Source organism: Rattus norvegicus, chromosome 10 (genome assembly GCF_036323735.1).
Source record: "Rattus norvegicus strain BN/NHsdMcwi chromosome 10, GRCr8, whole genome shotgun sequence".
NCBI classification, from domain to species: domain Eukaryota; kingdom Metazoa; phylum Chordata; class Mammalia; order Rodentia; family Muridae; genus Rattus; species Rattus norvegicus.
This window is the reverse complement of record NC_086028.1, coordinates 42,628,162-42,644,781: the sequence shown is the minus strand read 5'-3', so window position 1 is coordinate 42,644,781 and position 16,620 is coordinate 42,628,162. Positions and strand designations below refer to the sequence as shown.

The window sequence follows — 16,620 nt, the reverse complement described above, 5'->3', positions numbered from 1 at the left end:
ACCCCACACTTCTTTCCGGAAGAAATTGCCTGTGTGACTCTCTCCTTCCAGAGAGGGCCCAGAGAACTCAGGAATTATTCATTGAGTTCTCAGGTTTCTTATTAGTACAGTAATGGGTTCCTGGGAGTGTGGAGTCAGCACACCAAGGGAATTCGCCCAGGCTTTGGAAGTGCAGCAGTGGAACAGGTTTCTGTCAATTGTTTCTTTCTTTCTGAGCACCCTCCTCTCTCTCTCTCTCTCTCTCTCTCTCTCTCTCTCTCTCTCTCTCGTTTTTTCAAAACAGGATTTCTCCTCTGTAGCCCTGGCTGTCCTAGTACTCTCTCTGTAGACCAGGCTGGTCTCAAACTCAAGAGATTTCCCCTACCTTTACCTCCCAAATCCCTGGACTGAGGGTGTGGGCCACCACTGCTTCTCATAGCTCTCTTGCTTAAGCCTGTATGAAAATATCTCTACCAAAAGAAATGTACTTACATAAAAAGAATAAAAAAGTCTATGTCCCTAGCACTCTGCGGGGAGGTGTAGAGGCAGGCAGCTCATGGGGACAAGGCCAATCTGGGCTATACAGCAGGTTCAAGATCAGCCTGGCTACAGGAATTCCTGATCTAATGAATGAATGAATGAATGAAATTGTGTATAAATGATTACATATAATTAATTTTGTCTCTTTAATCCCCAGAGGCTCTTACTCTGGAACCCTAGTGGCAACAGGAATATTAGTATATACAGAGGCACTGTGAGTCAGTATTGACTTGACTTCACTAACATAACGTCTGTGGCTAACAGCCAACTGAGATGACCATTGGCAGTAAATAAAGGTAGTTGTTGCTAAGCCCCATGACCTGAGTTTGATCCCTGGAACCGACATGGTAGGAGAGAGTGGGAGTTCTACAAGATGTCCTCTGATCTCCATACTGGACCTCTGATCTCCATACTGGAGCCCTGACACATACACACGTACCTGTACACACACACACACACACACACACACACACACACACACACACAATAAGTAAATGAATGTTTGAGACTTGTGTGTTTGTGTGTGTGGGTAAACAACTCATGTAACTGAGCCTGAGAGGGCCTTGTACTTTCAGAGATCCTCCTGCCTCAGCTTCTCCAATGCTGTCAACTACTGACTTTGAGATCCTGGCAATTAAAGGCTAAAGAGATGATTCAGTGGTTAGAAGTATTGGCTGCTCTTCCAGAGGACCCAGGTTCAGTTCCCAATATCCATACAGTCACTGGCAAGTCTATTCCAATGGGTCCATTGTCCTATTCTGGTCTCCTAGGGTACTGCACGTGGTACCCAGATACACATGCTAGCAAAATATCTATACACACAAGATTGAAACAAGCAAATCTTTTTTTTCCCTTTTAAAAAGAAAGTGTTTTATGTTTAACTCAGAGATCATATCTCCCTGCCTCATTTTTTAGATTTATTTTCTTTACAATGCATGTGTGTTTTGTCTGCAGGTATGGCTGGGCAACAGGTGCATGCTGGGTATCTGTAGCTAGGCTTGATCCCCTGGAAATGGATTTACAGACAGTTGTAAGCAGATTCTGAGAATCCTCTGGAAGCACAGCCAGTGCTCTTAACCACTGAGCCATCCCTCCAGCTCCTAAAATCTTTTAAAAGAGACTCTAGCAGTTACCCTGCGAACTGTCCCATATCTCAGGATTCACTGGTTGCCTCTGTGTCTTCCCCAACCCCCTAGGTTTTCTATGCACCCAGCCTAGACTCAGGGACAACTTTTAGGCAGGAGCCTCAGGTGTGCAGCGTCCTAGTAGGAGGCTTGATGTTGCCTTCCCAACAAGGGTGAGGCAGTGATCTCTGACTACTGTAAGGCTGGGCATTAGGGAAAGAGGGCACCCTGCTCCAGTGGAGGGAAAAGAACATCTTGCTGGGTTTATACATGCCCTGTGCTTGTTTGAAAACATTTGAGGCTAAATAAAACCACATTCCGTGTCAACACTATGTCTTGATCAGGATCAGTAACTTCTGAGTCCACACCCAGCCTTCTGGGAGCACTGTCCATTTTTCCGTCTTTCCAATCCTGGCTCCATCCATCTCTGAATTATATCCTTAAAAGCCCCAGAACAGGCTTCCTGTCCTGCCTTGCCAGTCTTATGTTGCAGCTTCTACAACATAACGAGCTGTGTCAGCAGGATAGGACTGGGTAGAGGTGGGTTAAAGGGCTCCAGAATCAGTGTGAGTGGGACTTGGAGAACCATATCTGGTCCCTTTCTCTTCCTCGGTTTCCTGCCTGCTGTGAGGTGAGCAGCCTCATCCGTAGGATGTTACCATGGCGACGATCTGCCTCTCAAGGAGTTGACCATAACAGTCCGAGGCTCTGGTCATTGTCTTCGGTTGTGTATCAGGAACTTGGCCAGAGGGAGGAGGAAAAGAGCGGCAAATACAGTGCTCAAAATGTTTTCAGCTGTGCGGTGTTAAGACCGCACCCCGGGTTGGGGATTTAGCTCAGTGGTAGAGCCCTTGCCTAGGAAGCGCAAGGCCCTGGGTTCGGTCCCCAGCTCCAAAAAAAAAAAAAAAAGACCGCACCCAACAGACCTGAAGAGGACAAAGCAGATCACCAGGAAAGCAGTTCCTCCAGCTGCCACTTCAGGTTGTACAGCCTGTGAGCTGCACAAACGTACTCACCTTGAAGGGCAGGCCAGAGCTGAAATCCTGCTGTCTTGCAGGAGCTTTGATCTCTTCTGATTTCTACACAGGCTGAGGTAGAACATCAGGGTGGTGTTGACTTTCTCCTCCCACCTTCAAACACCGCTCTCTAAATAAATCGCAGTACAGAGGCCTCTGAGAACGTTTCTAAGGGGAGGCACTGTGACTGAGGAGTGGGCAAAGACAGGAGGAGGGTATTAGAGGGAACACACCTGGAGGGACCCAGACAGAGAGGTTTGACTGTCAGTTGGAAGCCTCTATAACTCCCTTCCTAATCAGGCTCATCACGCACAAAACTGTCCTTTTACCTCCACATGTTGCACTACCCCCCCAATGTCATCATCATCATCATCATCATCATCATCATCACCACCACCACCATCACCACCACCACCACCACCACCACCACCACCACCACCACAACTAATAAGTAGGGCTGGCCAGATGGCTCAGTGGTAAGAATGCTTGTTTTACAAGGATAAAGACCTGCATTCAGTTCTTGGAACCCACACGGTTACAGCAGAAAACCAACTCCCCCAAAGTTGTGTTCCACACTTTTTGGGCACTGTGGTATGAGCATGCCTGCCCTCGACACATATATATATATATTTTTTTTTTGGTTCTTTTTTTTTTTTTTTTTTTTTTTCCGGAGCTGGGGACCGAACCCAGGGCCTTGCGCTTCCTAGGCAAGTGCTCTACCACTGAGCTAAATCCCCAACCCCGACACATATATTTAAGACAAATAATTTTAAAGTAATAATAAGGAGCTCTGACTTAGCTTACTAGGAGACACCTGTTCAGCCTCAGTCTCTGGAGCATTTTGCTTCCTGTTGAGTGGGTGAGAATAGGCGGAGGGTGGGGCTGGCTGGCTCTCCAGGCCAGGACCCCAGGGGTCAGCTACTTTGTATCAGAGTCCAGGAGCCCAGGGCCTCACCACACTGGGCAAAGGCTGGAACTGCACAGCCTCAGCATTGGGAAGCTGGAAACAACCCCTTAGCACTGGCTCCTTCCAACCTGAGAGGGCTCCATGTCCAATGCCTGGCACCTCACTGACCAGATGAAGATCATGAAACAGCCGGTGACAGCCAGAGCGATGGTCACTTTACCCACCCGTCTGTCCCAGGTTTGTCTCCATTGCTACTCCAAGGGAAAGTGTGAGAAGCAGCTGCTTCGTGCTCCTGTTCAGGCTTCCAGAAGCCCCTGCCCTCTTCTAGAAATGCATGGGAAGCTGTTCTGTCCACTAGGTTAATTATGGAGCCAAACTCTTTCACAATCGGAGCTCACTGCGACCGCCCCCCCCCCCCCATTAATTTCTGTCACCATTTTTGCCTTCAGTTTGTAGAGGAAAGGAGGCAGACCTGCATGATGGCATACCTGTAACCCAGCACTTGGGAGGTGAAGGCGGGAAATCAGGAGTCATTTTCAGCTACATGGAGCTGGAAGGTAACCTGAGATACCCGAGACCCTGGTTGAACACGCCCCCCACCCTAGGGGGCGGGGAGCGAAACTGAAAACGGGTTATCTTTATTGGAATTGGGAATATAATTTTCCCTACCAAAAATATGGTGTTTTTAATACTGGCAACTGGTCACACTGTTTGGGGCCAAGATGAGGCGCAGACCATGTGTCCATGAGCTGCCTAGGTGCAGTCCGGTCCTAGACAACCCCTCACGTTCCGTTGCACTCTTGTAGATCCATCCTGCGTAGGAGACCTTCCAGAGAAGCGGTAGGAGGGCGAGTAGGGGTGGTGGCCAGCCCCAGGACAATGCTTTGACTGAGCCCGGGCTGAATTTCTAATGCTCTGCTAGCAGCTCTGGGGCTGGAGAGCGATGACTCAGCCCGAGCCGTGGGGCGGGGACTGGGAGGGCGGGAGTGGGGTTCGGGGTGGGTGGAGGACTGAAGGAAATAAAGAGAAACGGTAGGGCACGGGGAGTAGGGGGAGGAAGGACAACGGGTCTCTTCCTGGGTCAGGAAGAAGAGGGTGTTTTATAGGCAGGGCGACCTAGAGAGCCCGGCACAGCTGCAGGAGTGCTGGGTACCACGCCTCATCTCCATTCATTCGCATCCCCGCCGTGTGCACGCGCCGCCCGTGGCCACACCCCCAGTCCCACTGCCTTTGTCAGGGTGGACTGGGCCTCCCTTGATAATCATCCGCTGCAGAGGCCCGAGGAGCCCTTTCTGAGCCGGAGTCTATAGAAGGGTGGGACTCAGCGCGGCACCCAGGGGCGCGCAGGCCGAGACGGTTTACCCGGCGCACCGCAGATGGGAACTGAAAGCAAAGCGGAACTACTTCCTGGCTGAATCTGAAAAAGTTTTCATAGTATTTTTTTTTTTTTTTTTGTAATATAGATGAATGAGTTTGAGAACAGCCTGGTCTACACAGGTCCTGGCTAGCTAGAGACCCTGCCTCAAAATGAAATATAAAGTAGGAAAATTAAAAACGAACAAAACCCTTAAGGCCAGATATTGTAGTGCAAGCGTTCAGTAGCCACAGCCTGATCTACAGGGCAGAGGCAGGAGGATTGCTGGGAATGTGAATCCAGGTTGGGATACATTGTAATATGAGTTAAAAAAAAATAACAAAAAGATGGAATATATCTAGGAAACATAGCTTTTTTTTGTGAATCTATTTATTGATTTTTTTTTTTTTGAGACAAGGTTTCTTTGTGTAGCCATGGCTGTCCTTGAAATCGCAGAGATTTGGCTTCTGCCGCCCAAGTATTGGTATTTTTTTTTTTTCTTTTTTCTTTTTTTTCCGGAGCCGGGGACCGAACCCAGGGCCTTGCGCTCGCTAGGCAAGCGCTCTTCCACTGAGCTAAATCCCCAACCCCCCAAGTATTGGTATTAAAGGCATGGGTTGTCACCCGGCAAACTATTATTATTATTATTATTATTATTATTATTATTATTATTGTCATGGATGTTTTGTCTGCATATATGTATATGTGTCCCTTGCATGTGTGGTGCCTGCAGAGGTCAAAAGAAAGCACCAAATTCTGCTGAGCTGGAGTTAAAGATGGTTGTGAACTACTACTATATGGGTGCTGGGAATTGAACTCCAGTCCTCTGGAAGGGCAGCCAGTGCTCTTACCTGCTGAGTCATCTCTCCAGCCCCTTATCTTTTAAGGCAGGGTCTCATGTTTTTATATCTTCTTGGCTTGGGGCTTTCTCCTTGTAACCAAAGATGACCTTGAGTTTTTAATATTCTAGTCTCCCCTCCAATGCTGGATTTACAGTGTTTGTTTGTTTGTTTTTGAGTTTGTATAGCTCTGGCTGTCCTGGAACTGGCTCTGTAGACCAGGCTGACTTCCAACTGGGATCCTCCTGCCACTGCCCGCTGAGTGCTGGGATTAAAGACGAGCACCTCGACCCAGTAGGAATCACAGGCTTGATGCCAATTTGCTTCTTTCTTTGCTGATCTTGGCACTCTTTGGTGGAGGATGAGGACTTATGCCTTCAGTGAAAACTCCCAATGTTTAGGAGCAGGAAGGTACGCAGGCCTGCCCAAAGCCCTCAGCAGGCATCCGTCAGCCTCAGAGGCAGAACTGTTACTTAGGGGAGGCAGGAGGCTGATGACTGCCTGTTCACGTGCTGTATCCAGTAGTGAGCACTGGGGTCCACAGGCTTTCCCTCTCCTCCACCTTTCAGAGTGGGCCAGATCATTGAACTGGGAATTGAACTCAGATCCTCATGCAATCTCCCTAGCCTTTCAAGATGAAGCCCTGTATTTGATTATACTTTACTTCTCAGAGTGTTCCACCCAAGAGTTACTTCCCCAGGTCCTAACCCAATTTCTCTGAGCCCCTCATGCCAGAAAACTCATGGCAAGGCACTTTGTACACAGTTCCATCCTTTCATAATCATCCTTGGACTCATAGCGGATTGCTGAAGTCACTTACTGGCTGTCTCTGGCCCATAGCTGTGGACTCTGTTATAAATGGCTTTCTTGACTCAGTGGGAAAAAGATTAAGAAAAGGGGGGCAGGGGCTGGAAAGATGGCTCAGCGGTTAAGAGCACTGATTGCTCTTCCAGAGGTTCTGAGTTCAATTCCCAGCAACCACATGGTGGCTCACAACCATCTGTAATGGGGATCTGATGCCCTCTTCTGGTGTGTCAGAAGACAGCTACAGTGTATTATAATATATAATAAATATATTGTAATATATAATAAATATTTAAAAAAACAACCAATATCCCAAAACAAAAGAAAACAAAGCAAAATTTGATTTTGTGTGTGTGTGTGTGTGTGTGTGTGTGTGTTTATAGATAAGTCCTTGAAGCTTAACCCAAGGGCCCCTCAGCTGCCTCAGCCTTTCCAAGTCATGTGGACAAAGAGGCACACAGCCAAAAGACACAAGACCAAATCTCCTAGGGGTGTGTCAAGCAGTTAGTGAACAGCAGTCACTTTATTTGCGTAGATTTGGTGATTTTTATGGAGTTGGTAAGCTCTCTGCTCACTACACAGCGTTTCCACTCACATTCCTCACCCCACCAAATCCTTGCAACACTGTAGCTGCTTAGCACTGTTTCCATGCGGTTTCACAGACTCTGAGGGCTCCCACTCTGGGAAAAGCCCAAAGCCACAGATGTGGACAGTGATGCACCTGTCTTGCGTTATTTGCTGTGGCTCTCCTTGCCTGGTCTTTGCTCCCAGGGATTGGATCCTGCCCACCTTGCTTTGCACAAGGCCTCAGGAAAGAGACTGGGAGAGATAGCTTCTACTTGGGAACTAATGTATTGATGACCTTATACAAGGAATCAATGATTTTTTAAAAATCGTAACATTGTGTGTGTGTGCATTATGCATGGTGTGGGTACATGTGCCAAGGTGCACAAGTGGAGGTCAGAGGTTAACTTTGTTTTATAAGATTTATTTATTTCATGTATGTGAGTACACTGTCGCTATCTTCAGACACACCAGAAGAGAGCATCAGATCCCATTACAGATGGTTGTGAATCACCATGTGGTTGCTAGGAATTGAACTCAGGACCTTTGGAAGAACAGCCAGTGCTCTTAACCGCTGAGCCATCTCTCCAGCCCAGAGGTTACTTTCTGTAGAATTTGTTCTCTCCTTGTTTATGTGGGTTCTGGGGATCAAATTCAGGTGGCCAGCCTTGTGAGACAGGCATCTTTACCCTTTGAGCTGTCTCTCTGGCCAGTAGTCTGGGTTTAACACCGATGCCCAGGCTGGTCTGGAACTGGTGACTCTCCTGCTAGCACAGCCTGCAGATAGTAAACCACACCCATCAGCACTATCAGATCTCGACGTCTTGATCCAGTGCACCTCTTCCAGGAAGCCTCCCTGGAGTCCTGGGGTGGGGGTAGGGGAGGACCTTGGTCTCTTCCTTTTATGCTTTTTTCAAGTTTTCAAATTATTTATTTTTATTTGCTTACAGGTATTGTGTATGGAGCACATACCTGTTCCTTCCTTCTCCCTTCTGCCGGTCTCTTCCTTTTTTGAGTTCAGGACCCTCTTTGGAATTCTCAAAAACTGGAAAATGACCTCTGAGGTCTCTATCAGCTGTACAGTTCTGTGATAACCTTTTCAGACAGCTTTGAGTTCTTCTGGTGAAGGATGAAGCCCCCCTGTTCCTTCTTCTCCGTCCCTAAGCTCCCTGCTTCCCCTGATCATAGCAGGCTCCCACAGCTGTGGCCTTCTCAGGTTATTACAACAGCCTCTGCCTCTCCCCTGCTATTTCCTGTTTCTTCGGGCACCTGCCTCCACAGCCTGCCCTTCCCTAACCCTGAATGACCAGAAGTAAGAATGCGTGGTTACACCCTGTGTGAGAGAACCCTGTAGCGGCTCTTCCACATTCTTAAAATAAAGACAAAAATCCTATCAGGTGTGGTCATGAACGCATAGAATCGTAGCATTTGGGAGGAGGCAGGAGAGTCAGAAATTCAAAGTTTCCTTAGCAAAGTAGCAAGTTCAAGGCCAGCCTGGGTTACCAGGAGACTTTGCAGCTATGCCCTTGTTCTTCCTCCCAAGGATACTTTCTCAATCCAAGGCCTGCTCATCCATTTCCATCTTGAGTCAGCATCTCTTCTTTGGAGAGGGCTTCTCTGAACACCCTACACCCTCTATTTAAGCGAAGGACCCAGGGAACACATGCTATGTTTCCTGTTATAGCAGGCTGAGATATTATATGAGCCTGAGTCCCAGAACCAGAAATGATTTGGGGGAAACTCACATTTCCAGGGGTGGTTATGCGAAGACTGTTCTGCACTCAGAGAACACCCTGCATACAGTCACACCAGTTCCTTGGCAGAGGCCAATGTGACACACAGGGGGTGGGGGGATGGGAGGCAAAGCTTTTGGTTCAGATCATCTCCACATCACTAGCCAGGCCGTCAGCTCTGCTCGTCTGCTTCCTGCTCTGTTACTTATTTATTTAGCTTTGTATTTATTCATTCATTCATTCACTTATTTTGTACGCGTGCATATTGAGGTCCAGGACCAATGTGCAGAAGTTTGGTTCTCTCCTCCCACACGGGTTCCGAGGATCAAACTCAGGTCATTAGGCTTGGTGCTTTCACCTGCTGAGGTGTCTTGCCAGGCTTGTTTATTTATTTATTTAGAAGCAGCATTAAAGTTTATTAAAAGGAGATTTTAGAAATAGTTTTTTTTTTTTTTCGGAGCTGGGGACCGAACCCAGGGCCTTGCGCTTCCTAGGCAAGCGCTCTACCACTGAGCTAAATCCCCAACCCCTAGAAATAGTTTTAACCCATAGGTAAATATAAAGAGTTGTTCAGGGGAGGAATAAGACACAGACAAAAATGTGAGACTCTGGCACGGCCATCTCAAAGAAGAACCACCTAGTTGTTTTTTTGTGACGGGATGTTTTAGTCAGAGGTTTCTAGAGGAGAAGAACCAAAGGGGGAGCGACATGTCAGAGTTTATTAAATGAGCTTTAATATAGGGACACTGCACGCGTGGTGGGCTGTCTTTCATCCCAGCAGGCAGAAGACAGAGGCAGGCAGATGTCTCTGTGAGTTTGAGGACCTCCTAATCAACATAGTAAATTCTAAAAAGCTAAGATCACATAAGGAGACCCTGTCTCAAAACAAACAAACAAAACTCAACCACACACACACACACACACACACACACACACACACACACGCCAAACAACAACAACAAAACCAGATCAAAACAAAACAAAATGCTGGTACAGAGATGGCAGAAGAGACACAGGAGTTCTGGTAGCCACAAAAAGCAGTAGACTAGGGTCAGCAACATGGCTTAGTGAGTAAAGGTGCTTGCTTCGAAACCTAATGACTAGTTCTAATCCTGGATTCCATGGTGGGAGGAGAAACCTGGTACCCAACCCCCTCCCCCCATTAACAATAATAATAATCATTGTTAGGTCCCAAGGAAACCCAGGACAAGGCTCACTCAGTACCTGAGGCTCCTCCCAGCGTTATTCTAAACCTCTCCTTCTAGAAGCTGGGCTTCACCTCCTTCCTCCAGCTTCTCTTTCCTATAAAAACCTGCCATTTCAGCCATGCACTCTCTTGGCCCTTGGGTGCCTCTCTTTTCTCCTCTCTATCTTCTCTTCCACTCTGCCTCCCCTGCTTTCTCATGGCCATGTTCAGTCTACTATGTTCTCTCCTTCTCTGGACTCTTCCAGATGCCTCTGACTGAAGTCTCCCTCATATCTACAATAAAACCCTTCTCAGGCCAGGTGGTCGTGGTGGTCTATGTCTTTAATGCCTTTAATCCCAATACTGGGGAGGCAGAGGCAGGCGATCTGTGAGTTTGAGGCCAGCCTGGTCTACAGAGTGAGTTCTAGAACCGCCAGGGCTACACAGAGAAACCCTGTCTCAAGACGACAAACAAACAAAACAGAACAAAAGCAAACAACACCTCTCTACCGTACCTAGGATCAGTCATGTCCTCATTTTCATTCAATAAAATGATGGTGGTGATAGTGGTGATGAAAAATGAAAAAGAAACTGTGAACTTTTGAGCCTATAACACTGCAAGAAACAGCCTCACCTCAAGTCACCTGCTGCTATAAGACTCCGGTGATATTTTAAACAAGGCCAAAAGATACATGGGGACAGAAGCGGTGGCTATGAAGTGGACTGTCAAGAGTATGAGGGGCTGGGGATTTAGCTCAGTGGTAGAGCGCTTACCTAGGAAGCGCAAGGCCCTGGGTTCGGTCCCCAGCTCTGGGTTCGGTCCCCAGCTCCGAAAAAAAGAACCAAAAAAAAAAAAAAAAAAGAGTATGAATGCTCCGCAGTTCCCTGAAGCAGTGGCTACAATCCTTTTCAAAATTTATTATTGTACTGTGCTGCTGTGGAACAGTTTCCTCAGAGATCATAACATTCCATTCTCTGGAGGCCCCTTAAGTAAGAAGGTAAACAATCCAGAAAAGCTTCAGGAAGTCCCTGAAACTGACCAGATTTACTAGGCCCCTCCCTGCCAGAGTAAGTAACAAAAGCTGAGAGTCCCTCTTAGACAAGCAAAGCTGCAAAGACTCTGAGACCAGACCAGCCGGCAGGGAAGAAGCAGAAACCAGCCAAGCTGCCTGGAAGAGGTTTAGACCATCTGGAGCACCAGGAATGGCTACTGCCCAGCCTGTTAAGCTGCCTGCAGCCTATGCTGTGAGCTCCAACTTTTCAGCTTTTGTGAGATGTCACTCATGCTGGAGTGGGCTTTGATGATACAACTGTCTTTGAGTCATTTCTACTCCTGGAAGTAACTCCAATAAAATTCACTGGTTCACCAAGCTGGACTTCGGTGGTACCCGTACTTTGGGTCTGTCATGGACTCCCTATCTGGTATGAGTAGATGTCTCCTCAGGAAAAGTGTTGTCACAAACATGTGCTTTTATTTTCTTTTTGTTTTTTAAGATAGGGTTTCTCCGTGGAACCTTGGAGGTCCTGGAACTTGCTCTATAGACCAGGCTGACCTTAAACCCAGATCCTCCTGCCTCTGCCTCCCAAGTGCTGGGATTTGAGGCAAGTGCCACCACCGCCCTGCACAGAGTGCTCTTAAGATAGATAGGTTTCCTTGTATGTGCAGTATGTGAATTATACTGCAATAAAGCTAATTAGTAAAACAAACCATGGCTAACCCACATAGGAACAGGGAAGCTGTCAAAAGGAAGGAGTTATCTGGACAAGCCTATCCTAGCACTTGGGAGACAGAGACAGGAGGGTCAGGAGTTCAAGGTCACTCTTGGCTACATAGCAAACTGGACGCTAGCCTGGGCTACAGCGATATCGTCTTAACAAAAGAAAGAAGCCATAGCAGGGGCTGGAGAGATGGCTCAGCAGTTGAGAGGACTAAAAGGTTTAGTGCCCAGCACCCAGGTTGGACAGCTCACAACTTCCTGGCCTCCAGCTCCAGGGGATTTGTTCTGACCTCCTTAGATACCTTAACTCACACATGCACCCTGCCTCCCAACACATACACATTCATAAAAATACAGCAAATCTTTAAAAAGCACAATGGGACAAGACTAGACTCCTTTTCTAAGCCCTAATAAAGAGAAGAACCAGTAACCAGGGTTAAGTCATTAGGTTTCCCCTTTGTTTCTTCCCCACCTTGGCAAGGTTTTAAGGATGGCCACGACCCTGAACTCCTGCCTTCACTTCCCAAGTGCTAGGATTATAGGAATGTCCCAGAATGCCTTGCTTGCACAGTGTAGGTGACTGGTCCAGGGCCGCGTGCATGCTAGGCAAACGCTCTACCAACTGACCTACATCCCCAGACTTGACTTTTTTTTTTTTTTTTTTTGTTCTTTTTTTTTTTCGGAGCTGGGGACAGAACCCAGGGCCTTGCGCTTCCTAGGTAAGCACTCTACCACTGAGCTAAATCCCCAGCCCCAGACTTGACTTTTTAATCTTAATAAATTAATATTAATGCCAATTAATTAACATCAATTAACTTCAAGAGGAGGTCTCACAAAATGGACCAATCTAATCATGAAACTCACAAGAGATCCGGCTGCCCCTGCCTTCCAGGTACTGTAATTAAGCATGTGGCCCCCTACCAGACTTTAATTGAATGTAATTAATTACTTTATTTAAAAAGATTTATTTATTCCTTTGTTACGTGTGCCTGCGAGTGGAGGCAAGAGGACAACTTACAGGAGGAGTTCCCTCCTACCATAGGTTCCAGGGATAGAATTCAGTTCATCAACAGGCGTCTTTACTCACTGAGTCAGCTTCCTGTCCCCACCCCCCATCCCACTCCCTTGAGACAAGGGGTCTCCAGTCCTGGCTGTCTTGGAGCTCACTCTGTAGATCAGGCTGGCCGCCTTGAACTCACAGAGATGTGCTTCTGCTTCTCTAGGGCTGGGATTTAGGGGCACACTACAGTGCCAGTCCCTTCTCCTGGCCCTGTTGTTAATTAAACTACTTAAAAGTGTTTTTCCGGGGGTTGGGGATTTAGCTCAGTGGTAGAGTGCTTGCCTAGCAAGCTCAAGGCCCTTGGGTTCGGTCCCCAGCTCCGGGGAAAAAAAAAGAAAAGAAAAAAAAAAGTGTTTTTCCTTTGTGTGTTCAGGTGTTTCCCGAGGATGTGGATCTATGTACCGTTTGTACACCTGGAGCATGTTTGCCAAAAGAGGACGGCCATCACCCTTGGAAACAAAGTTACACACGGTCGAGAGCTGCAGCCATCGGCGCTGGGACTCCAACCTGGCGCTCTGAACTGCTGAGCCCACTTTCCAGCCTCTCTATTTGTAATTAAAAACAAACACATTTAATTAAACACATTAAGTTGTTAAAAAGGTGAGGTTTGTTGTCAAATGCCTGCAGCTCCATTGAAGTTTCCTGAGAACTGGCAGGGCAGTGGGTTCCTGCCCACCGAGGGCCTGGGGGACACATTGTATTTATTGTTATCAGTGTCCATGGCAGGAACTGGAGGATCTGAGAGATAAGCAGTGTGCCTCCTGCCATCTGAGGAGTCACATGACTAACTGGGGCCTGCAGCGCCCTGAGCCTCCACACTGTGTTGAACTCTAAAGGCCCGGTTCAGTAAATATCTCACAACGTTAATCCAAGAGTAGAAAGAAGATCCAGGATGTGGTATCTAGCTGGGCCACAGGGATCCTGTCTGGAAAGCAGGTTCACTTTCTGTAGTGTCTGCATCGAGTTTGTCCTCAGAGAGCAATTCAAACAGTCTTGTGTGTGTGTGTGCACAAGTCTGTACTAGCAAAGGCTGTGCTCTATCCAAGGCTCAGAGCCCTCTCTTCCTGATCTTCTAATGCTGCTTGCCTTCCAGGAGCCCCAAGCCCATAGAGGCCTCCAGGCCAGCTGGTGCATATCAGAGCACAGCAGCCCATCCATCTGGTCCTCCCAGGGAGGGTGGGCCGGGCCCCAAGAGTCAGCAGGCTCCAAGGTCCCACAGATAACAGGAGGTGGAGGTAGAGGATGGGAACAGTGAAAGATCTAGAAGCTAGGGTCTGCAGCAGGGAGATGGGCAATTGGAGCTACTAGAGGTGGGAGTGTCCCCTGTGTTTGTGAGCCCTGTCTGCTCTGTGGTCTGGACACAGGTCAGCTCCTCTCTGGTCCTCAGCTTCCTCTTGGATTTCCTGGTTGTAGCCTGGCTCTCCCTTCTTAATATATAATTTATCTTATTGTAAAGATTTTTTTTTTAATGTATGTGAGTACACTGTCATGGTCTTCAGACACACCGGAAGAGGGCGTCAGATCCCATTACAGATGGTTGTGAGCCACCATGTGGTTGCTGGGATTTGAACTCAGGACCTCTGGAAGAGCAGTCAGTGCTCTTAACCGCTGAGCCATCTCTCCAGCCCCTTATAATTTGTTTTAATTTTATGTTCATAAGTGTTTTGCCTGCATGTATGTATGTGTGAGGGTGTCGGAAGTCCTGGAACTGGAGTTACAAATAGGTCTGAGCTGCCATATGGTTAGTGGGAATTGAACCTGTGTCCTCTGGAAGAACAGCCAGTGCTCTCAACCTCTAAGCCAGCTCTGTAGCCCCAGCTGGTTCTCTTAAAGGAAGGAGGCTGGGTCCAGAAACCATCCTGACCTTCTCTAATGCCTAGGGGTCCCTGGCTCCTGGCTCCACAGCAGATGTACGTTTGTACGGTCTGGACCCCAAGTGCCTCCATGCACAACTGTCTGGGCCCTGCAAGGTCTGGACAGAAGGCCACCTGGGCTTGTTTACACAATCAGAAGGCAGAGGCCCCTGACAGGGAGGGTCAGAGTAGGTGAGAATCTGCAGCTGTTTTCAGTCACATAACTACTCAGAGGAGGGACAACAGCCCCAGGAAATGGTGGGGTGTGGATGCTGCTTCAGGGGCCTTTGACATCTACCTGGAATGTTTATATTTCCCAGAAAGGAAGGTATAGAGGAACCTCTGGGCCAATGAGACAGACTTACTGACCTCCCCACTCAGCACTACCCATAACTTCTGTCTTCTTTCCCTAGCCCCATGCCTCCACTCTCTTTTCTTTTGAGACCGTGTTTCATGTAGCTCAGGCTGGCCTTGAACTCACTATGTTCTCTGGCTGTCCTGGAATTAATTAGTTAATTAAAAAAATTTTTTTTGAGACATGGTCTCTCTGTGTATCCTTAGCTGTCCTGATCTGGCTCTGTAGATCAGGCTGGCGAACTTAGAGATCCGCTTGTCTCTGCCTCCCAAGTGCTAAGATAAAAGGTATGCGCCACCATAACCTGCCTTTGGGAGTTTATTATGTAGACCAGGCTAGGCTGCTTCTGCCTGGAGTGCTGGGATTATAGGTACAGGCTACCCATATCTCGTTCAAGTTATGTGCTGCTGGGATTGAACCCAGGGCCTTCTAGGTGCTAGGCAGACACTCTGCCAATTGAGCTATATCTCCAGCCATTGTCTTTGTAAGAGAGGGTCTTGCTCTGTAGGCCTCGCTAGCCTGGAACATACTATGTAGGCTCCATCCCCCAAGGGCCCTGTGACAGACTTGAGCCACCACACCACACCCATGTGCTACTTCCTACACACTGGTAATTACTGCTCCCTCTCCAGTCTCCAGTTTCCTTATCTGTAGAATGGGAGAGCATAGCTTATGCCTGAGTGGGTGCAGCAGGGAGCTCCAACGTCACTCAGTGTCAGGTGGGGTGGCCTCATTTCTAGGAATAGCTTCTGGTCCGGAAATCCCCACCTTGTACAAGATTTCACATGCTCTCCTGCTGGGTGTCACAGAGCTGGGGGCTGGGCATCCCACCTATCCTCCCCTACCAGCTTCTTCCCCCGCCTCCGCCTCCGCCTCCCCCCGCCCCCCCCAGACTCCACTCCCCCGACCCCTCCCCCCAGTCTCCAGTCCTCTCCCTGCTGCAGCCACATCTCAAAATACATGCACTTCTTTTTTTTTTTTTTTTTTTTTTTTTTTTTTTGGTTCTTTTTTTTTTTTTTTTCCGGAGCTGGGGACCGAACCCAGGGCCTTGCGCTTCCTAGGCAAGCGCTCTACCACTGAGCTAAATCCCCAACCCAGATTTATTTATTCTTTTAATGTGCATGGACACTTACCCGCGTGTGTGCATGTGCACCATGACTGTGCCTCGAGCCCTCAGAGATCAGGAGAGGGTGTAGAATCCCCTGGAAGTGGTTGGTTGCAGTTGCGTGGTTTGTCTTTGTCTTGCTTCACCACAGGAAGCTCACGCGTGTCTTCCATCAGCTGTTCCAGCTCCCCGCACTCACTCCACAGGCTTCACACCCCGCACTCCCTCCACAGAAGTCTCCAAGTCTGGGGAGTTAGATGCCCGCTCCTCTGACCTACCTGTCGCTTGCTTGGCTTTCTCCTCTAACCCAGAACCAAAGCCACACACAAGATTTCTGTGGGGTGCAGTGAAGCGAGGCTGTAAACACAGCACAGGGAAGCTACAGCAGGAGGCTTGCCGCAGGTTAGAGCCCAGTGTGGGCCACACAGGTTAGAGCCCAGTGTGGGCCACACAGGCAGACCTTGTCTGGTCACATCAAATGCT

At 48.2% G+C, this 16,620-nt stretch overlaps 1 long non-coding RNA gene across 2 annotated transcripts; it reads left to right on the top strand.

Annotated features, from left to right (window-relative positions):
* Positions 1-3,155: 3,155 nt before the first annotated feature.
* Positions 3,156-13,423, top strand: LOC134480691 (uncharacterized). Of its 2 annotated transcripts, none has more exons than XR_010055365.1 (2): positions 3,156-4,123; positions 13,198-13,423. It is a non-coding gene; the product is annotated as an uncharacterized LOC134480691 (long non-coding RNA). The 2 variants fall into 2 exon arrangements; XR_010055366.1 differs by lacking the exon at positions 3,156-4,123 and adding an exon at positions 4,194-4,406.
* Positions 13,424-16,620: the final 3,197 nt, after the last annotated feature.